We start from the raw sequence: 23,222 nt of genomic DNA on the forward strand, positions 1-23,222 counted from the left end.
ACCTAATGCTAAATGACGAGTTAATGGGTGCAGCACACCAACATGGCACATGTATACATATGTAACAAACTGCACATTGTGTACATGTACCCTAAAACTTAAAGTATAATAATAATAAAATTTTTAAAAATAAAATAAAAATAAATAAACCATTCTTAGCATAAAATCTGTTAGCGAAGATCCTGCTATTCACTACATTGAATAAAATGCTAGTAATAAAATCACTATTTAAATTTGCTTACACATGGAGAGAAGATGATATGGCAAAATTATAGCTGGGATATTTAGATTTTATAAGAAAATTCAAAGAGGCTCAGAGATTCTAGATAAGCATATTAGAATTTCTGAGAAATTTGAGGAGCTATTTTTCTTTCATTTACCTTTTATTCTATTTAAGGAAAGCAGAAAATGCATAATAGATACAATGCATGAGTAAAGCAAATAGTATGTTAGATTCAGATGAGTGATATGGGAAAAAAGGAGACTAGAACAGAGGAATGAGATGAGGCAACAGGACGGGGCAAGGGTGAATTTTCAATAGGATGGTTAGGTTGAGTCCCAGTAAGAAGGCAACATTTAAACAAATATTTGACAGAGATCAAAGTGTCAGGCAAACAGAACCCAAGGAAAAAAAGTCTAAAAATGTTTAAACCCAATGAATCAGTCCATTGAATTTAAACACTGCCTGAGTTTTTGTTTTTTTTTTTTTTTTTTTTGAGACTGGGTCCCGCTCAGTCGCCCAGGCTGGCTGGAGTGCAGTGGTGCAATCTCAGCTCACTGACACCTCTGCCTCCTGGGCTCAAGCTATTCTCCTGCCTCAGCCTACCGAATAGCTGGGATTACAGGTGCTCACCACCATGCCCGGCTAATTTTTTTGTGTGTTTTTAGTAGAAACGGGGTTTCACCACGTTGGCTAGGCTGGTCTTGAACTCCTGACCTCAGGCGGGCGATCCGCCCACCTCGGCCTCCCGAAGTGCTGGCATTACAGGCGTGAGCCACCGTGCCCAGCCCAGTGTCTGTTTTCTTTAACTCCTTTACTCTCTGAAATCAGGGCTGATTAGGCAGGTTGTAGTAGCAACTCTCCTTCAGCCCTGGCTATGACACACGGGTGACTACCCTGTCCCTGGATTCTAGAACTTTAAAAAATAGACATATCTAATTATGCTAAGTCAAAGTCTCATGGATAGGAACTCAGGCCTCTCTATTTATTATTTTTTAGAAAAATTATGTGTATAATTTTAATTTGATTTACTTATTTGTGGAATTTTGTTACATGGTTATATTGTATAGTGGTGAAATCTATCTAGGCTTTTAATGTAACCACCATCTGAATAATGTACATTGTAGCCGTTAAGTAATTTCTCATCCATCTTCCTCCTCACACCCTCCCACCCTTCCAAGTCTCCAATATGTATTATTTCACAGTCTATGTCCATGTATGCACATTATTTAGCTCTCCTTTACAAGTGAGAATATGTGGTATTTGAATGTGTGTATATATATATACACACACACACATATATATGACATATGTGTGTATATATATATATGACATATGTGTGTATATATATATATATGTCATATCCTTATCCATGTTCCAATGATGAATACTTCGGTTGATTTCAAATATTTGCTGTTGTGAATACCACTGTGATAAACATATAAGTGCAGGGTGTTTTTTATATAATGATTTATTTTCTTTTGGGTAGATACTCAGTAGTGGGGTTGCTAGATCAAATAGTAGTTACATTTTAGTTATTTGAGAATTCTATCTACTGTTTTCCATAGAGTTTATACTATTAATAATTTACACTCCTACTAATAGTGTATAAGCATTCCTTTTTCTCTGAATTCTCATCAACATCTGTTATTGTCTTTTTAATAATAGCTATTCTGACAGTTATATTTCATTGTCATTTTAATTTGCATTTATCTGATGCTTGGTGATATTGACCACTTTTTTATATGCTTTTTGGCCATTTGTATGTCTTCTGAAAAATATCTATTCATGTCATTTTTCTACATTTTAATGGGGCTATTTATTTTTGTTGTTGTTGAGTTGAGTTCCTTGTAAATTCTGGGTATCGGTCCTCTGTCAAATGTAGTTTTCAAATATTTTCTCCTTTTCTGTAGGCTGTCTCTTGATGATTCCTTTTGCAGTGCAGAAGCTTTTTAGTTTAAAGTCCCATTTTGACTATTTTGTTTTTGTTGCTTGTGCCTTTGAGGTCTTAGTCATGAATTCTTTGCCTAGAATTCATGACTAGAAGCATTTTTTCCTAACTTTTCTTCCAATATTTATATAGTTTCAGGTCTTATATTTAAGTCTTTAATCCATCTTCAGTTGATTTTTGTATATGGTGAGAGATAGAGGTCCAGTTTCATTCTTCTGCATATGGCTATCCAATTTTCCCAGTACCATTTAGTAAATAAGGTGCCCTTTCCCCAGTGTATGTTTTTGTCATCTTTGTCAATGATCAGTTGGCCGTAGATATGCAGCTTTATTTCTGGGTTCTCTAACCTGTTTCATTGATCTATGAGACTATTTTTTTACCAGTATCATCCTGTTTTGGTTATTATAGCCTTGTGATATAATTTGAGGTCAGGTAATGTGACGCCTCCAGCTTTATTCTTTTGCTAAAGTTGCTTTGGCTACTTGAGCTCTTTTTGGGTTCCATATAAATTATAGGATTTTTTTTTCTAATTCCGTTAAGAATGGCATTGGTATCTTGATGCGGATAGCACTGAATCTGTAGATTGCTTTAGGTGGTATGGTCATCTTAACAATATTAATTCTTCTGATCCATGAGCATGAGATGTTTCTCCATTTGTTTGTGTCATCTACAATTTATTTCATCAACATTCTGTGGTTCTCCTTGTTGAGATCTTTTACTTCCTTGTTTAAATATATTCCTAGGTGTTTTATTATTTTTGTAGCTATCGTAAATGAGATTGTCTTCTTAACTTGGTTCTTGTTTGGTTATTGGTGTATAGAAATGCTATGGATTTAGGTATGTTGAGTTTATATCCTGAAACTTTACTATACTTATCAAATCTAAGAGTTTTTAAAGGAGTCTTTAGGGTTTTCTAAGTATAAGAGTATATCATCTGTGAACAGAGATAATTCAACTTCCTCTTTTCCAATTTGGATGCGTTTTATTTCTTTCTCTTGCCTGACTGCTCTGGTTAGGATTTTCAGTACTATGTTGAATAAGAGTGGTAAAAGTAGACATATTTGTCTTGTTACAGTTCTTAGGAGCACTGCTTTCAACTTTTCCCCATTCAATATGATGTTGGCTGTAGGTTTGTCGTATATGGCCTTTATTATTTTGATTTATATTCTCTCTATGCTTAGTCTGCTGAGGGTTTTTATCATGAAAGAATGCTAAATTTTGTCAAATTCTTTTTGTATGTATAGAGATGATTGTATAGTTTTAATTCTTACTTCTATTTATGTGATGAATCATGTTTATTGATTTGCAAAGGTTGAAATATCCTTGCATCCCTGGCATAAAACAAAACTGATAAACCTCTAGCTAGACTAACCAAAGAAAGGAGAAGGAAGATCCAAACACAATCAGAAGAAATGAAAGAGGAGACATGACAACTGATACCACAACTAATACTACAAAAGATCATGAGAGACTACTATGAACAACTCTACACACACAAGCTAGAAAACCTAGAGGGGAGCTGGATACATTCCTGGAAACATGCAACCTCCCAAGATTGAACTGGGAAGAAATGGAAGTCTTGAATAAACTAATAATAAGTAGTGAGATTGAATCAGCAAAAAGAAAATCTACCAATCACCCCTGCCCCCCAAAAAATCCCAGAACCAGGTGGACTGACAGCCAAATTCTATCAAACCTATAAAGAAGAACTGGTACCCATCCTCCTAAAAACTATTCCAAAAAATTGAAGAGAAAGGAATCCTACCTAACTCATTCCATGAAGCCAGTATCATTCTGATACCAAAGCCAGATAAGGACAAAGCAATGAAAGAAAACTATAGCCCAATATCCCTGATGTATACAGATATAGAACTTCTCAACAAAATACTAGCAAACTGGATCTAACAGTACATCAAAAAGATAATACACTACGATCAAGTGGGTTTATTTTATGTTTCTCTATTTAAAATCTTCCTTGTGATTCTGATACATAATAGGGGAAAACTGTTCATTCCCCTCACCATGAAGGCTTCACGGCTGGAGGAGGAGAAAAAAATAAATGAATCCAAGTTTGTTGAGGGCCTACTATGAACTGGCTACTATACTGAGCACATTCCAGTTCTCATTTAGGACTTCTTTAGGATAAAACATGAATTATGATCGGCAATTTTCTTAATTCTTAAAAAAGAATTGTCTGCATTTTAAATTCAAGTAAATTTTTTTGTCCAGTGTTTTTCAAAAATATTTTTAAAATTTGTTTCTTGGATTTTTTCATAATATTTGTTTTCCTAATGATGCTTCTTAATTTTATTTAGAAATGAGATATCTGAGTGAATAGAGTGTTATTAATTAGTGCTTATGAGTATATTGTTGAAGTTGAGGTTGAAGACCTTTTACATTACCAAATAGAAGTAGTATGTCTAATGATTAGGTGTCGGGATTTGAAGATAATACCTTGGGCCTGCATCCTGGGAAGCTATGTGAACTTAGGAAAGTAATTTAATTTTTCTAAGCCTCAGCTTATCTTTCTGTAAAAATGGAGATGTCTTACTTTGAGTTTTCTCAGAAGCTGACTTCGACACAGGAATTTGAGTGCAAGTATTTTATATGAAAAGTAACAACAACAACAACAACAAAAACCAGTATGAATGAGTGAAAGTGAGACAAAAAAAGAAAGGTAGCCAATAAAATGTGTTTTAATGGGCAGTTGACATGTAAGCCCTGGAAATTAATCCACTGGGGGAATTTTGTGAGTCAGTACAGTAGTAGAGTTACCTCACAGTGGTAAAGGCGGAAGAGGGGAATACCAACTCTTCTCAGTCTTTGGAAGAAGTCTGCAGTAATTCCCTGCTAGCCTACTAGTCAACCACACAAGCTGGTACTGTGGGATTCAGCAGCCAGAGAAAGCTCTTGGGTAAGGGTTAAAGTTGCAGGCAATTGTAATTTGGACAGTGTATACCGAAGTGGTAAAGGGAAGGGAATGCAGCTGGGACAGCAGTAACCCTTATTTCATAGGGTTAGTGCGAAAACAGAATGAAGCAATGCATAGCAAACACTTAAAACATAATGACTACTTAATGCATCCATCCCTCAACCTGACTGCTTATAAATCTTCAGTACTCATTTTCTTAAATAGCTAGTGCCCACTTGAATATACTCATTAACCCTAATTTAAATATCTTTATAATACAATAAATAAATAATTTAAAATATAATCTTTAAAAATTAAATAATAAGACTATTATCATAATTATAATCGATTTCTGGTGGCATATTAAAGTGACAATATAGTTAGGAAAATTGCTACATCTTTTTGTTTTCGGTACTTTCTAAGCCCTGGCTGTTTAGGAAAATTAAAAATAAAATATGCCATGTTCTTGCTACTGTCATACAGCAAAGTCAATATAGCAGCAAAAGAATAAGCTGTGTTCCGTTCTGTATCATATATCAACAAAATTGCCCCCTGAGTTCAGATATGCTATTATTCGAGATAGTTGATGACATATGGTCTGACAGAATACAGCTGGATTCCCAGGTTACAGTTCAGTTTATGGCAAATCATAGTTTGATTTGTAAGGAGAAGTAAAATGATATGAAAGGTATTGATAGGAATATCTAGCAGCAAGACACTAACTGTCCATTTTGGGCTATCGAGAGTTTCAAAAGACATTATTTGATCTTTTATTGCTTGACAAAGCTCTAGAAGCAAAGAATAGCAGTGTTTCTTTCAATCCATTGATAAGACATATAACACCTGAAGGCCAAGCTGTTAGGGAGACAGTGTGGATTTTATGACATGGCTATCTCCTTTATTATTATGATGATGAAGATTATTGGTATTATTGGCAGCAGTCTTGCTTTACATGCCCAAAATATGGAAACCGTTTATCTGGTCTATGTACAAGTTAAGTGAAGGTTTCAACAGAGCTTTAAGAAAGCTTCTATATTTCCTGTTTTCTGTATCTAAGCAGTGAGACTAATTTTGAAAGCTCTCAGATCTCTGCATCATCTTCTCCTTGGAGTAAGGTTTCCTAATACACATTTCTAGAGATGGAATTGAATTTCTTTAATCCATATGAGAATTTTTACTATTTCTATTCCATCCTTTTTTGCTTCCCCACTAAACCTTTTCAAAAGAAATTGGTAATAGTATTAAGTATTTGTTGGACATCAGTGTATATCTGTTCATGTTTGTAGGAAAGAGGAAGAACAAAGTACAGGAAATTAGGTTCCTTTATTCTGTGAATCTTTCTAGGAAGTGAATTAAATGCACCAAGGTGGAACTAGGCAGGTGTTTGTCCCCATTCAAAGCCAAATTCCTATAATATTCTGGAAACAACTTCAACATGAAAGCAGCTAGCTACGTGTGTAAAGTTGGGTTTAAAATGCTTGCAAGATCTTTGTAAAGATAGCTTTTACATTTAGTCACACGAATCCTGAATGGAATTAAGGCATTTAAGAAAGTTCAGAAAAGTGTTTGAAGATTGATCTTTTGTGTTCCTAAGATGAGCATAGGGAAAGACAAAGTGTTTTATTAACAAAGGCCACATGTACAAATTTGATGATAATATGAGAAAAACACCTCCTGTTTTATATCATTAAACAGATGTTCTAAATAAGTTGTTGCTATGCATTTTTAAAGAGATATAAATGTTAAAAATAAATATATAGTTTATTTTAGTTTATTTTTAATGAAAATAACTGCCCATTAAGATCAGACTTGAATGTCCAAAGACAAATCTTTTGAGTATTTAGCCTCAGGTTAACGTACTATGCATACTTGTTTTCATCTGTATTTAATCCAGAGCCTCAGCTTCTTTCTCCTCATCTCATTTACTTGTGCAATACGAACCTAGAATGCTTCACCGATGTATGATGTATTAGGGGTTTCATGTATAAAAAGCGTCAACAAATACAGTTATGGTCTTTAATCTGTCGATTTTTAAGTAAGGAAGCAACATAATGAAATTTGTTTCACAGCTATAACTCTCATGATCAAGTAGACTGTGGTTGGTGGCTGGGAGTAAAGGGGCTTTACTCCCTTTTCAGAAGCTAAAAGGAAGTTCTAAAGTCCTTCTAGGGAATTGTAAAGTTCACAGCTGAATTTATTGCTTGAATTTGGGTAATATAGGTGAAAACAGAGAAGCATGGGTGGATTTAAATACTATTTTTGTTCTATAATCGATAGAATTTGGTGGCTGACTTACTTGTTTAATGAGAAAGATAACTCATTTATGTTTCCATTTCTCTAGTGTGAACAAGAAATTGTACATCACAGAGATGATAAAATTCCCTTTTGTAGACACTTCAGATGAAAAGTAATAGGGCACCATATTCAAATCTTAGTGCTTCTTGAGTCATTACAGGTATCAAGTAACATTATTCATGAGATACATGAGATCAGTGGTTATCGTTGTCTTTGTGAATAGTGTTGCCAATAATAATTAACATAACTTAGGGCTTTATGGTTGGTAACATGCTTTAATGTATATTATCTCACCCGACATATGCTTTGTAGTCACACAAATATGCCCACTTCTCTCTCACACATTGTATTGTTCAAGCTGTTCTTTTTGCTGGGAATACCTCGACTGTTCTCTTTTCTTGCTTAATCTACTTATCTGTAAGTCTTGGCTTAAATGTCACTTTCTCATGAACACTTTTCATTTTCTCCCAATCTCAATTATGTCCACGTATACCCCATATATAGGTTGGTGTAAAAGTAATTGCATTTTTTTGCCATTACTTTTAATTCCCTTAAAACTTCCACCATTGCTTGTAAGTATATGTTTACATATGTGATGCTACTGTTAATGGCCTTCTTCTTTACTCTGTGAGATTCATGAGGGGAGGCCTTAACTGTTTTTTTCACCACTGTATCACCAGGCTTGACCACAATGTCTGGCTCAGAGTAGAAGGTAAATAAGTTAAAAATGAAAAAAAAAAAAGAATGAAGGGAAATAATCATTAAAATATTTCCATTTGCATACAGAAGACATACTTTACTTCTTTCACTATGTTTGACTTCAGTTGCTCTGAAGTCTTTGTGTTATTATTGTGAATATTAGATTGTAGGTCCATTTTTCTTGGTCCACTGGAGCCTGAATCCCGTGGAGTTTATTCATGTTCCACTCATCTTTGCACCTTCATCCCCTTAACCAAGGACCTAGAATGGAGTAGGTACACAATTTTTCTGACTGAGTCATTGAGACCCATAACGAGACTTTACCAACAATTCAAGTGAAAGATTATGATGACCTGAACTAAGGTGGTAGTTGTATGGACTGAAATAAATTAGAGACACAGATTCTATAAAAGCATAAGCAATAGGACTGAACAACTTGTCAACTTATTAAACACAGCAAATGAAAGAATGAAATAATGAAATTTTAAATGTAAGGATGGAAGCTTTGGGAGGATGATGTCACATTTTATTAGGGTGAATCATGTAAAATTCCAGTTTTTGTGATGCAAAAACAATTGGTATTGGCAATTTTATATGGTTCAACAGATACATCTGGCTTTTGGGATGTTGACTTTGAGATACTGGTAGTATCTTCAACATTCATTCCATATTCAAGTAGAAAATTCCCCAAGATATTGGAAATACTAAGAATTTGGACTAAATTTATCAGTTTGAAAGTCATTTGAAATGTGGTTATGGTAATATAGGGAGAAAAAAAGAGAATCAAGAGAAAAATCTTCAATAACATACACATTGATGAACATTTAAGTCACTTCTACTTTTTTCCACTTATGAACAATGTTTTAAATTTACATGTATATTTGAACAAACTTAAAAATTTTGCACTTGCCCTCTTTTATTTATCGTAAGCTCTTAAAAGGGCATTTCTGGATTAAACAAAGCAAGAACTGAAGATGTTTAAACATATTAGCTATTTCCCTTTAGAAAAGTCATTCTAACTTTTACTCAGTGAACACAGGTTTTCTCCATAAGAAATTACATAGACTAATGGAAAATATATAAACTATAGAAGGTCTACAAACTTATATTTCATTTTCCTTGACAAAAATATTCTTTAAAATCGTGGATCTCAAACTTTTAGGTCTCAGGGCCCTTTTATACTTGTAATAATTACTAAGAATCCCAAAGAACTTGTATTTATATGGGTTATATCCATTGATATTTATCATATTTGAAATTCAAATTGAGAAATTTAAAAATATTTATTTTCAATATCAATATTAAATTCCTTAATATGTTAACACAAATAATATATTTTATGAAAAAGATTCCAAGGATAACTAAATTTAGTAAAATTGTTTTACATTTATGGAATTTGAGAATTCAGAATGAGTTTTACATTTTTGGAAATCTCTGACTGAGATTTCTAACTGAATCATTGATATCTATAAGGAGACTTTACCAACAATTCAAGTGAAAGATTATGATGACCTGAACTAGGGTAGTAAGCTATATAGACTGAAATAAAATAGACTCAGTTTCTACAGAAATATAAGTAATAGGACTGAACAACTTGTCAACTTATTATATACAGCAAATGAAAGAAAGAATAAATTTGCAAATGTAAGGACAGACGCTTTGGGAGGATGTAAACAAAATTGTGTGTTAAAACACAAACACAGGCTGGGCACGGTGGCTCACGCCTGTAATCCCAACACTTTGGAAGGCCGAGGCGGCTGGATCACGAGGTAAGGAGTTGGAGACCAGCCTGGCCAATGGGGTGAAACCCCGTCTCTACCAAAAATTAGCTGGGCACGGTGGCGGGCGCCTGTAATCCCAGATACTCGGGAGGCTGAGGCAGGAGAAACACTTGAACCCAGGAGGCAGGGGCTGCAGTGAGCCGAGATGGCGCCACTGCACTCCAGCCCGGGCGACAGAGCAAGACTCCATCTCAAAAAAAAAAAAAAAAAAAAAAAACAAACACAGAAGGTCTACCTAATAAAATGTAGCTGAATCCTCATGACTGCTTCTACATCCAATCTGCTTTAATATGTTGTTTTGGTTGAGTGGACAAAGAAAAACTAGCTTCACACAGATGTGTAATTGGAAGAGGGGTAAGTTTTTTTAACAGCGTTTCCAGGTCATGAGTTGCTTACCGACGGGAATACTTTCTGAGAAATGCGCGATTCAGCAATTTCATCCTTGTGCAAATATTATAGTGTACTCACAAAAACTTAGATGGTTTAGCTTACTACACACCTAGACTATATGGCATAGCCTATTGCTCCTGGGGCTACAAACCTGTACAGCATGTACTGTACTAAATACTGTAGGAAGTTGTGACACAATGGTATTTGTGTATCTAAACATAGAAAATGCACAGCAAAAATATGGCATAAAAGATAAAAAATGCTACACCTGTGTAGGGAACTTACCATGAATGAAGCTTGCAGGAGATTAAGTTGCTCTGAATGAGTCAGTGAGAGATTAGTGAATGAATGTGAAACCTTGGGACATTACTGTAGACTTTATAAACAGTGTACACTTAGGCTGAAACTACCTTTGCAAAAATTATAACAGTGAGAAAATTATATCAGTGAAGAAGATCTGATCTGGCCAACCCCCTTCTTGCCTTTGATCTTCAGTCTGCTCTTAATTATTCCTAGGCCTAGGCCAAGCTAACTTTAGGAGACATTTAGTTTATAGTTTAAGTGATAGCAGCCCTTCTCTAAAATTCAACCACCTTTGAAAGCTAATGAGAGACCACCATGCTAGGAGGATAGAGGAGCCTGAATTCTGCTAAGGTATACACAATAAAGGATTGCCAGCCACCGTTCCAGAGGTTACAAGATATGCAACTTCTCCAAATACTCCTGCAGATAACATCACTATTGTAGAACCTAAGATTGGCCTTTCACAGGGTTTTTGCATGCCTGAAGACCAATGGCTCCACCTAGACCTGCCATCCTCTCCTGTGGCTGCACCCAGAAGTGACTCAGTGCACATGAGGACCATTTCCAATTCTATATGATTACAACCCCCCAAAATCAGCAGCAAGCTCCCATTGCCTAGCCACCCTCACCCCCTCCCCTGAACTATCTTTGAAAAACCTTAGCCCTCAAGTTATTGGGGAGGCTGATTTTAGTAATAATAAAACTCTGGTCTTCCATTCAGCAGGCTCTACATGTGTATAATTCTTCTACTGCAACTCCGCTGCCTTGACAAATTGGCTATATCTGGGCAATAAGCAAGAAGAGCCATTGAGCAGTTACAGAGCTGCACTAAATTCACAAAATAATAGTTTTTTTCCAATAATAAATTAACTTACCTACTACAACATTTTTCATTTATAAACGTTTTTATGTTTTTAACTTTTGACTCTTTTATAATAATGCTTTGCTTAAAACAAACACATTGAACAGCTGTACAAAAATATTTTCTTTATTTATTATTCTATAAGACCTTTTTCTATTAATCACACACAATAACCTAGGCCTACACAGGGTCAAAATAATTAATATCACTGCTTTCCACCTCTGCATCTTGTCCCATGGGAAGTTCTTCACGGACGATAACATTCAAGGACCTGTCATCTCCTGTGATAACAATGCCTTGTTCAGGATACCTTCTGAAGGACCTGACTGAGACTCTTCTAGAGGAATAGGTTTATTTACAGCAGCATCACCACAAATATGTAAGTAATCCCTTACGTTACCACATTATAATAGCTACGATATCACTAGGCAATATAAATTTTGCAGCCCTATTATAATCTTATGAGACCATTCTGGTATGCGGTCCATCACAAATGTGGTTGTTATGCAGCACATAAGTGTAATTGAGAATATTCTTCTCTGATACTACACTAAAACTTGACCAATATTAGTTTCTAAAAGATTAGTGTGGAATTTGACAACATACCAATGAGCTTTTTACACTCTATTACATTAAAATCCATTGTATAACTAGCACTTTTAATCAGCCATTTACTCTTACATGCTTTCGTAACTGTGTACATTTGGAAAATATCAGTTCAGTGAGTTATATTTTCCAAATGATATATTCCATTATACATCAAATAATCATATTATTCAATATCACTACTGACCTCATCAGAAAAGTTACGAAGTATTGGGGAACTGTCAAGTTCATAGGAACAGACACAAGTTTTCTAACAATTTAAATTTTCACTTATAAGCTCAAATTTTATCATTGCCAATAAATACTGTCTGTTGTTTTCTTTGAAGGATAAGATGTCTTCCAAATACCTAAGTATGAATAACCTGAGTTTATCTGTCATTCATTTTTTCAATAAAAGTAGTGTTCCATTAAAAAGCAGCATGATCAGTTCGCAACTTGAATCATCACAAGTGCTCCTCCTGGAGACAGCCATCGTACTTCAGTGTATGGAAGTGTTTTATTTGTACTTTCCATTTCCTTATACAAAATATATTCTAAAGATGTTTACTCAATGGTTGATATTTAATGAAAAGAATAATGTTTACTGTTTCATCAAGGACATCAAGGGCATTCTTAAGTGAAAGTGACTTTTTTTTTTCTGTGAGAGTATGGCAGGAAAAATTGCAGTGACTACTGTTACAGTTTGGTGCCTAAACAATGGCCTAGCTGCAAGTTTCTCACCCCATTCTGATCCTATAGATAAGGTGCCTTAGCCAAGTAATCCTTATCAAATCAAATGAATGTAATTCCGGCTTATCCTGAGTGGTAGCTTTCAGATCCTTGCCAAACTACAGAATTATTTAAATAAGACAATGGCATCTTCCCTTGGGAACCAGGGGTGCCCCACCTTCTTGACACTACCAAAGCCTGCCCCCCCCACAACCCTTTATTTGTTCACTCTCTTCCCAAGTGTTACCCTCATGTGGCCCTAACATGGTGCGGTGTGCTCCTACTCCAGGCTGTGAGTATGTGTGACTAATATACCGTGGTCGATCTCATCTGTTCAGTGTTGGGTGTTGTATGTTTGGTCATCTCCATAACCTTAGGATGAGAATTGCTCCCTCATCAACAACTGAAAAGGAGGTGATTAACATAAGCACATGGAATATTTCATCACCATTTGCACTTGTTGTCAATAATTCAAACAGGAAAACTTCTATGATTGGTTGGTACTGATTCTGTATGAATACAGGTAAAACAGCAAATAAAGCCAAGCCTGTAGATTTTGAAAGGCAAAAGTACAACTCTGCAGATATTAACTCAGCTTCCATGATTGCAGCTAAATCTTTAATGTGACAAGTTACTGTGTCATTGGAAAGTGTCAGTGTCATGATTTACTTTACTAACTTTTCACCAGTAGGTATTAACAATGTCAACCATATAAGGCTTTATTAGTCTCTCAGCTATTGTATGTGCTTCTCTAGCCAATGCAATATATAAGTTATTCTGTAAGATGCGTCATTGGCTTCTTCATTTTGAGTTGAAAAGCTGTAACAATTTTGAATTTTAAAATAGCTTATCACATCTACATTTAAACTGTCCAATTCTTTATATTAATAACCCCAAATGATTTGTCTCAAAATGATACCGCAATGTAACTGGCAATATGATACTATTTGAAAACGTTCTGTTGAATAAGATACAGTAAGGTAGATCAGTAGTACATATAATCCCTAAGGGGAAGATAGCTTTTGTCAAATAATTTTTATTTCTTATTTATAGTATTATCCAATTTCTTTAGAGTAGATTCCTCCCTTCCATTAATCATAAAACTCTAAATCATCTTTTTCAGCATCTTGAGAAATAGACATTGCTGCTGAAGCATAGGAAAGCAGGTCTTTTGATTCCCCTTTTTCAGGCCAAGAATTCATCCTTAAATAAAAGAAAAAATAGTATAAGTCAATTATACTTACTTTAGAATAATATTACTTAACTAAAATAATAGTATTAGGGAAATTTTTAAAAATTAGAAAAATTTTCAAACAATTAAAATATCAATACTAAACAAGAACACGATGTACACTTGTTTTGGGCTTCTATAAAAATACAAGGAAAATTTCAGGATTTCAAAATAATTATATTTTGGACAATAATGAAGTAAAAGATTATAAAAGATGTAAAAAAGATAACTAAAAAGGGCACATTAGAAATACTGAGATAAATATAAATTAATATCTCAAAATGCATATATATGCACACATTCTAAAGCTATTATCTTAGAGAATTCTACAAATTCCTGAATATAAAGTCACACATTCCATTAGTTAGTAGAAAAATAATGTCACCACATGTCATTTACCCTTTAAAAAACTCCACTGTACACTTATGAGAGAATGAGAGTAAAAAGATAAATAGACAGTAACATTTGGTATTAGTATGAAACTGCCGTTAATCTTCCAGATCTCCCAAAGGTCCATAGCAAACACTTTAAGAATCACTGATTTAGAATATCTATATTTTAAAGACCCCTAATTTGCTATTGACTCGCTCAGCCAATAACTTTACTACTCTTTCTTCTCTTTTATTTTCGTCTAACATATGAAAAGCCTTTACAAATATTTAAGAAAATAAATGAATAACACCCCCAAAAAGAACTGGCAAAGCATAAGAAGTGGCAATTAACATATGATGATATGCCAGTTGTCCTCAAAATATATGAAAACATACACAACTTCACTAGTAATCAAAGAAATATAAGTTAAGATGAAAATACTTATTTCTTATAAAATATCTGAAAAAAAGTAAAACACTGATAAGATCAGGCATGACAAGGGTATGGGGGAATCTGTACCTTCTCAAATTAAATTAGAAAAGCAAATAAAAATTGGAACAGTTCGCATATTCTTAAATTTAATTCTGTAACTATAAATTGGTACCATCTTTCTGAAGAAAAACTTGGCAATGTCTTCCACTTCTGGGAATTTATCCTAATGAAGAAAGTGGATGAGAATTTAAAGATGAATGTATTGTGTTTTTATATGTATATATGTATATACAAATATATATTTGTATTTAACTGACATAGTTTCTATAATAGTAAAGAAATTCAGAACAACCAGAATATATATCAATAGGGATTGGTTATAGAAATTTTGGTGCCTCCACACAATGGAACACTATTCAGCCATTAAAGAGAATGAAAGAAATCTTTATCATTGCTAGAGATGGAAACCCAAGATACTTTAAGTAATTAAACATAAACAACATGCTATAAAAGTGTATAAATATTATGTTCCTATTTAAAAATTAATGTAGATGTGAAAATTCATAGACAAGTGATATGCACCAAAATGTTAAAGATTGTATTTACAGCTAGTGAAATTGCTGATGTTTTGCATTTAGTTTGTAAGGCAATATTTCTCAGTAGCTGTGTGTAAGGGAAAGCTTTTTTCCCCTCAGGGGACATATGGCAATACTGAGGACATTTTTGATTGTCACAATTGAGGAAGTGCTACTGGCTTCAGGCAGGGAAAATTCAGAGATGTGGCTAACCATTCTACAATTATCCATGACAAAATGTCAATAGTGCCAAGGTTTTAAGGTAATTCAGGTTAACTTTACAAATATCTCTAGGGCTGCTAAAATGTGCAAGTCATAGGGAATACAGCAATAAACAATAGATATAGTGGTTTTCCACAGGAATAATATTTGTAATGCTTAAATACTGTATTAGGACTCCTTTATAAATAAGTAAAAATCATAAAGTTATATTAATTTGGGGGTAAAAAGGGTGAGTCCTTTAAAAAGTATTCTATGTTTAATCTTTTAATTCCACTGAATGGAATTTTTTAATGTAATCACAAGAAATTTTCACAAAGATTCATGTGCTCTTTCATTTTATGAATTATTAATTATAATAGTGGAAATTTGGAAATATGTGCAAAAGTAGTGGTGTGAAAAAATAAAACATGAACATTCAGCCGATGGACTATTATGCAGCTTTTAAAATTCACATTAAAAAATACTGATATGAGAAATGTTCATTGTATAAAGTTAAACACACCACAAATCTCTTAGTACTGCGTGATCCTAATTATTAAAAACACACACAGGGAAAATACTAGCAGGAAATATGTCAAAAAGAGTTATGAGTGGCTCTCTCTATGGTGTATTATGGGCAATTTAAAATACTTTTCTTTACAGTACTTTCTAAATCAGCTAAAGTGAAAATATATTATTTTTATAATTAGGAAAAAAGACATACCATATTGATTACTATGTGTAGTGCCCTATATTCATATAGAAGAAAAAGGAGATACAATTTTTCTACCCTTGAGAAGCTTATATATAAAGTTGGAGAGATGAGTCATACATTCATGGAAAGTTTATAATTAAGAAAAATAAATACAACAGTTAAAAGAAAAGATAGAAACAAAGTTATTTTGAATATCTGCTAGTCTGGCACTGTGCCAGATGCATTCACCAACAACACATTTCATGATGCCACCAGTCCTGTGAGGCTGGTAATGTTATCCCCATCACAGCAATGAGAAAACTGAAGCTCACTGAGATTAAGTAACTTGGCATAGGCCACCCACAGATATTAAGTGCTAGTGCAAGGATTCAACCCCAGGTCTGAGTCATTTTTATAAAAAATGATTGTTTCCACTTTGTGTGCTTTTCATTCTGGAGGTACAAGAAACGATTACCATAATCATTAACCTAAGCGTTTCAATGGGAGCCATGAAAACTCACTCATTTTTCTGAAGAGATGTCGGTATAGGCACTAATCAAATAAGCTGACAAATATGTTTTAATTTCTTCAAGAAATAGTTCAGTGGAAGTTTTGCATGTTCAGTATGTTATGAGTACAAGATTTTTATATCTGAGACTCTTGTTTTAAAAGTCATAACATGAATCTCTGCATAGTCATCCATTGCTTCCGCAAAAGGGGAGTTCTTAAACACCCAAGGTGAAGCAGTGACATGTGATTAATGGCTGCAAGCCAGATTACTTCTCAGATCGTCCTCCATATCTACTTGATATAACTTGGCAGAAAGTCAGAAAATAAATGTTTTAATAAATACTGCTTTCATTTGTAACAGATCTCTGCATGAAAAGGAGTGGGCAGTCCTGTGTCCTTCCTTCCTTTCTTTCGTCTATATTACGGGGTCTTGGTCTCCATTTTCTCTGACATGGAAGTATTTATTCAAAATAATGGTTCTCACTTAGATAGGGGAGTTAGATCTATCACTCTTCCCCAAAAGCACCACTAAACCTAATTCTCTGTCTCTGTTAAACAAAATATCACCTTTGTCTGTTACTGAAAAATGTCCGCTGGTAGCTGAAGATTTAATTGTTTCTTCAAACCCCTCCATTACAAGAAATTTAGAATTTCTTCTGTTATTTAACTTAAATCTTTAACCATGCAAAAGGATTTGGGAGAGGGGAAAAAATGTGGGGTGTGTTTTATTTTTTAAAAGACATTAAATTTTTTCACTGTAACTTTTATACGTTAAAATACAAGTTTATGATCAGTAGTCTTATTATTTTAAGGACTATCTTCATTTCTCTTTTAATGTGATGTTAAATGACTTGGGAAGTAGAGAATTTCTTCACTACTAGAAACACTGAACTCTCACTTGGAATTTTGCCAACACATCTAGTATCTTGAAATTAAACATTAATTGATTTTCTTATTTTAGAATATTATTAATAATATCATCATTTGAATGTGTACCTTAAACACTGCAAAATCAGTATTTTTTCCCTCACTTTCTAAATGAGCACACTGAAGCTCAAAGTTTAAAGAAATTATTCTGATTCATATAGTGGTAATTATTTGACTTGAAATTCTAATCTAGTGTACCTGAATACAGCTTCCATGCTCTTCCATACACCATACCCAGTTTTATGTCAAATACAACTGAAGCAAGTGAAAATATACTCAACATCACTAATCAGTAGGGAAATGCAATTTAAAACCACAATGAGACACCACTTTACACCCATTAGGATGACTATCATGAAACAAATAAAGAAATAAAATCGCAGAAAAACTGAAAACAGCAAGTGTTGGCAGAGATGTGGAACAGTTGGAACCCTTTTGCATTGCTAGTGGAAATATAAAATGGTGCAGCCTCTGTGGAAAAGAGTATGGCAATTCCTCAAAAAGTTAAACGTAGAATTACCATGTGATTCAGAAATTCTGCTTCTGGGTATATATTTAAAAGTATTAAAAGCAGGCATTCAAACAGGTACTTGTCCATTGGTGTTCATAGCAGTGTTAATCACAATAGCTAAAAGATGGAAACAATCCAAACGTCCATCAACAGATGCATGCATAAACAAAATGTGCTATATACACACAGTGGAATACTATTCAGCCTTGAAAATCAATGGAAGTATGATACATACTACAACATGGATGAACACTGGAACATTATACTAAGTGAAATAAGTCAGACACAAAAGGACAAATATTATATGATTCCATTTACATGAGGTACTAAAGATAGACAAATAAAATGATAAAATTTGGGTTTACAAGGCCATCTCTCTGACATATATTCAACATTGAGCTTTGGTATTGGCTGACAATAAAGTTGTATTCAAAATATGAGACCATTGGCTGGGCATAGTGGCTCATGCCTGTATTCCCAGCATTTTGGACTGCTGGGGCGGGTGGATCACTTGGGTCTATCAGCTTGGGCAACATAGTGAGACTGTCTCTACAAAATATACAGAAAAAGCAGCCAGCCATGATGATGCATACCTGTAGTCCCAGCTATTTGGGAGGCTGAGGTGAGAGGATCATCTGAGCCTGGGAGCTCCAGGCTTCAGTGAGCTATGATTGCACCACTGCACTGCTGAGTGACAGTGAGACTCTGTCTCAAAAAAAAAAAAAAAAAAAGGACACCAAAATATGGAAGATAACAAGGAGTCTATGGAATGAGAATAAATGGACACATAGAAAGACAAGATAAAGCCATTAATATAACTTAATATCTCTAGTTACACATACTGCCAAAATTGGAAAGATTATACAATTTAATTCAGATTAAACTTAGTAAGTTAGCTGAAAAAAGTTAAGTAAAACCACAGAGGATACAGACTTTAGTCAACAGAAACCAGGTGAAAGAAGTGAATATGAATGTGGATTTAAAGACCTTTACCTTATAGTGAATATAAAGAAGGACTAAACATGTCCATTTAAGGTTCAAATTTTCACTCTGTATGTATATGGCCCTTGGGTTTGTTCCTGGGCTCTAACTCTTAGGTAATCACATCATTATCATGAATTGTCATCCTCACTTCCCCAGAAATGGTAAATTTGCTTCCCTTGATGAGTATTTTATCAATCACAGAAAAATTTAAATTCAATTCAGAGATCATGAAATATATGAACCCAACATCATTTATGCTTTTAGTTAAAGGTCTGGAATAAACTTTTAAATTATAGGGACTATTTAATATATGTGGTATTTAATGAATTTGTAATGTTTAATAAAATCTGGTATATTAGGCCAGGCACAGTGGCTCACACCTGTAATCCTGGTACTTTGGGAGGCCAAAGAGAGAGGATTGGTTAAGGCCAAGAGTTCCAGACCAACCTGGCGAACATAGCAAGACCTTGTCTCTCTAAAAAACGTAAAGAATAAAAAAAGAATTTGGTATATAAGAGGATCTGAACGTATGTTAAAAAGTGTCATGGGTTCTGGAATTGTGCTTTTAAGCTAAAAATATACCTGAAAATTTTACTAAGTTTGTGAAAACATGAAAATTTGAGATACGATCTATTTTAAAGTTTATGATATTTGCAAGACTATTTTAAATGCAAAACTGGATTTTTCTTGTTAGGGCTTTGAATTTGAGTTGTCAGAGAGTTTTTTAAATGCTTAAAAAAACAAACATATTAAATATCTAAGTATAGTCCCACATGTTTTAGAAAATGTAATTTACTAAATTTGTCAGTGGGATTATTTAAAGTAATTTAGTCTATTCAACTTGAATTAATTGAACATTCACCAAAGAAAAAGAGAAAATAATTCTTGTTTATTAGTTTTTATAAATAGTAGAATAAGATTTGTTAGTTAAAAGCTTAAGAGAAGCTTGTTGCCTTTATAATTATAACTTTAATAAAGTTATATTAATTAAAAAATTAAGTAATTGGGCATAATCCTTTCAAAGCACAAAAGCTCCTTCAAGGCATTGTATTAGCTCACACTGATGACCTTGACATGAAAAGCTATATACTACAGCAAAGATCCTCAGCTCTAGTGGACATACCTTTGATTTGGGATACAGTAAATCATTCATAATAAAACTACTAGAGTATACAAATCATTTGCATTGAAGAGTGGAGTAGTTCTCAGGTTATTCCTATAATAATATCAACCTTCTTCCTTGCTTTACTGCATGCTTTCTTCAGTGGGAGTTATTTTTAAATTGCAAAGCACTGAGATATGTAGCAATCATATAGTAAGATCCCCTGCTTAGGAGCATCCTTAGGGAATGCTGACTGATTAGGAGAGTGAGAAGATTATGGAGTGGTAAAATAAAACAAAAGGTTCACCAGGATATCTCGTTATTTTTTATTTCTACAGTGGAATGACATTTCTTGCTAGAAATATTTGTATAAATATTCCTTTGTTCCTGCATCTGCCCATAAAGGTTCCAGGGATTAGGACCTAATATATCAAATTTTAAGATATAAAGATTTTATATAAAAATTTTGATGATTTTGGTTGTGCATAAGTTAATAGAAGTCAGTTAGTGAACATAAACTGTCTCCACCTTTCCACCCTTGAGTATTAATCCTTTAAGGAGATTTTTCATAAAGATGGAATGAAGAGAAAGCACAGAATAGGCTTTGTGTGTAACCTGTAGGCAGTACTGTACTGGTGTGCTGTTATTAAAAAAAAAAAAATCCCTGATCTGTAGCATTTACCTATTTCTCTGGTATGAATACTCACCATGGCCGATTTCAAGCTTTAAAATCAGCTCGCTGAGGGGCAGCTCTAGCATAACACTACCTCTAACTCTTCCATTTCTATTCCTTTGTTTTGGCAGCTGATCACGGCTGGAAATAAACCAACAAACAAACATGTAATCATGTTAAAATATTTTACTTTACAGCTTGTAACCATGAATCACAAATGGGCCCTTTATCTGCCAGATCTTTCACTATTTTAGAAATAAAATATTATGTTGAAAATAAAATTTTCACTGTTTTGTACTTTCTTTCTCCTGGAACTCCAAATACTGCTTCACCCACTTTTGCTCTCAGCTGATGGCCTTGCTCTCTGTTTCACTAAGAAAAATGAAGCAATCAGATGAGCTCTGCAGAATTCTTCCCCCAAGGGACACACCTGCAGACATCTGCACTCTCTTCCTCTACCTGCCTGTCTTCTCCTGTCTAAAGCCAATTTCTTCATTTGTGGGTCAGAATCCATTCTGTTTTACTCAAAGCATCACTCCTGTAATTCTCACTCGTCTCTAAACCATGTTTCTTGCTTTCTACTAGAGCAATGTCATCAGTTAAAATGTTACGGTTGCTATTATTTTTTTAAAGCTTCTCTCAGCCCAACCTCTCCATGAGCTGCCGCACTTTCTCTGCTCCTTTTTGGTAGAATAACTCTTGAAAGAGTTGTTTTTAACTTGTGTTTTTGATTCCTCTCCTGCCACTCTCAAGCACACTCCAATCTGACTTTCCCCAGTCACCATTCCAGCAAGAGCGTTCTTGTCAAAGTTGCGGTAGTGCCCCACTCATTGCCTTCAGATCTTAACCATCCACTGTGCTCCAGCTCAACTTGAAAACTACGAGGATCAGTATCGCTGCCTGAGAGCTCTTTCCAGATTCTCAGAAAGTCACATTCATGCAAGGAAAGAGCTGTAAATATCACGGAATTAACACCGCCCACACCCTTCCCCAGCAGTGTCAACTAAATTCGTCAATATAAAATACCACCTCTCCCTTGCTCTTTGTGTGGAACAACTCTGAATTGTGTTTTATGCCATTTCTTAGAGTCTTGTAGGAATAAGCTCCAGTTGTCAACTATGGCTTAATGACATACACTTATGGGCTGCCTTCCTTATATCATTTTTTGAATCTACTATTGCTGTTCCTACACCTCTCAAACAAGCTCCTTCCTCTCAAATTCTTGTTTAGAATCTGCTGCTATGGGAACCAAAATGAACTCAGTTGCCACTGACCTCCACATCATTAAACCGAATGATCAATTAGTTTCCTTTTTATTAGAGCTTTCAGTAGATCTGACTCGTAGTTCTCTCCCCTCTCCTGGAAACATTTTCTATTCTTGATTCTAGCTCAACACATCTTTAATTTTTTTTTTTCCTGAATCACAGGTCATTCCTTCTCAATCTCTTTTCTTAGTTACGCTTCTTTTCTGCACTTTTACATTTGAAGTGCTGCAGGTTAGTCAGTCCTTGTTCTCTTCCAGTCTCTATCAGTGACTCTCTGGCTTTATATATAACCTCTATGTTAAACCCATAAATTCGTGTATCTAACACAAGTTCCTCTTCTGAACTTCATATCATATCTAAGTACTTAACATTTCCACCTTGATGTCCAATAGTCATCTAAAACTCAACATGTTCAGACTGAACTCCTTTTCTTGGCCTTATCTCAAACCTGCTCCATTCACTAGCTCATTTAACAGTAAAACCATCCTTCCAGCTGTCCAGTCCAAAGAAACTTGGATTTATTCTTGATTCTTCTATTTTTCTCAGCAAATCTTGCATTTAGCTTAAAAACATAATCAGGATCCAAAATTTCTTAACACCTCTACTGCTGTCATGATTCAGGTCATCAACATTTCTCACCTGGATTACTTCAATAGCTTCTTAACAGGTCTTCTGGCTTCTATTCTTGACCCTCGATAGTCTGCTGTCAATGTAGAAGCTGGAGAGATATTTCAAGAACATGTATCTTATCATTTCACTCTTTTGCTCAAAACCATGTGTGATGTTTAATTTTATGTGTCGACTAGACTGGGCTAAGGGATATTCAGATAGGCAGTTAAACACTATTTCTGGGTGTCAGTGAGGGTCTTTTCAGAAGAAAATAGCATTTGAAGCAGTAGACTTATTAATGAAGATCTGCCCCTATCTATGTGGGTGGACATCATCCAGTCCATGAGGGCCCAAGTAGAACAAGCATGTGGAGAATGAGGACATCCATCTTTTTCTGCCCTCAGACATTG

General features: G+C 34.5%; 1 long non-coding RNA gene across 1 annotated transcript; it reads right to left on the bottom strand.

The window, feature by feature from the left end:
• Nucleotides 1-13,785: 13,785 nt before the first annotated feature.
• LOC109026555 (uncharacterized) lies at nt 13,786-22,143 on the bottom strand. Its single transcript, XR_002005566.4, has 4 exons — nt 21,968-22,143; nt 20,973-21,079; nt 14,934-14,984; nt 13,786-13,929 (listed from the first exon to the last, which is right to left on the bottom strand). It is a non-coding gene; the product is annotated as an uncharacterized lncRNA (long non-coding RNA).
• Between the last annotated feature and the right edge of the window lie 1,079 nt (nt 22,144-23,222).

This window comes from Gorilla gorilla, chromosome 3, assembly GCF_029281585.2.
Source record: "Gorilla gorilla gorilla isolate KB3781 chromosome 3, NHGRI_mGorGor1-v2.1_pri, whole genome shotgun sequence".
Taxonomy (NCBI): domain Eukaryota; kingdom Metazoa; phylum Chordata; class Mammalia; order Primates; family Hominidae; genus Gorilla; species Gorilla gorilla.